We start from the raw sequence: 1,308 nt of genomic DNA, 5'->3' as shown, positions 1-1,308 counted from the left end.
TCATTGCAGGGGGGTTGGATTAGATGACCTTTAGAGGTCCCTTCCAACCCAAACCATTCTATGATTCTATGATACATAGCTTCTTTTTATGTTATAGCACTTCCTAGCCATAGGGAATAATATTTTTTCCTTTATTAATAGCCAGGCCAGTGTCACGCACTGCAGGGAGAAAAATCAATGCTCATGGCTATAAAGAAAACTGATCTTCTGTTTAAGCTAATCTTTAAGGGTTGCAAATTTAGGGTCAGGGTTAAGGTTACATGGAAAGTGAATATTCATATTTTCAGCTGAGGGGAATATACCCTCTTCCTGTGCACTTTTGATGCACGATAACCAAAACAGTAATTTGAGGGGATATGAGTGTGGGTGCAAAGTCTACACGATGCACTTGCATATATGCAGGCAGATGAGATTGCTAACGATATCTCAGCACTTCCCATTGATGTGATGAGGAATTGTAAGTGCATAAGGAGCGTGTTTCTGTATTTCAAAATAGTAGACCAGAGGTTCAGCTGATGCAAATGGGAGGTGAATCAATTACATTAACATAGCTGTGTTGATTTGCCTAAAATGAAGATATAAAATAGCTGTGCAAAGTATTGCAAAATCTCTCTCCTTCTCTATCATACGTGCATAAAAGTGCATGATGCATCTGTATGATATGTATATATGTGATATATGTTTATAGAGAGGAAGAGACAGGGTCTTTATTGTTGTCACAGACTTGTTTCATTAAGGAAATGGAAAAAATATACATGAGCATTGTTACAAATAGCACTGTGGAGTCTTTTTATGATAAATAGTATATTCATTTGACCATCATTTAATATATGGCCCATGTCCCTTGCCCCTAAAACATACGAACCAAAATCATATCCTGGTCTTTGCTAACCTGAATACCAGTTTCTGTTTTCATCCTGAATGAATGTTGCTTGCTGGTGCTAAATACGCTTCCTTGCATTTTTTTTAACTCTACACTCAGAAATAAAGTTAAGCATTTGTTTCAGCTAAGCACTTTGCTGAATGGGGTCAGTAAGCTATAGCCCATTGTCTTTAAACTACTGAAAACATTGTACTTCAATTGCAGTCATTTTATTGTACAATCAAAAATTGTTGATTGTCCATGTTTCGCTCACTGGTCTGCAAATAAACATTTCAGAACAGCCAGACAATATGAATTGAGGGAAATTACTGCTGCAAATCACACTTTAAGTCAGTTTAGAAACTGAATAATTAGGCTGTCCGCAGCACTAGTATATATATGTACATCTATATAATGGTATTACTATACAGGAGGGAGGGAGGGAG

This window comes from Aptenodytes forsteri, unplaced genomic scaffold (genome assembly GCF_000699145.1).
Source record: "Aptenodytes forsteri isolate BGI_AS27 unplaced genomic scaffold, ASM69914v1 Scaffold57, whole genome shotgun sequence".
Classification (NCBI taxonomy): domain Eukaryota; kingdom Metazoa; phylum Chordata; class Aves; order Sphenisciformes; family Spheniscidae; genus Aptenodytes; species Aptenodytes forsteri.
The sequence above is the reverse complement of the archived record's forward strand: the minus strand, read 5'-3'. Positions refer to the sequence as shown.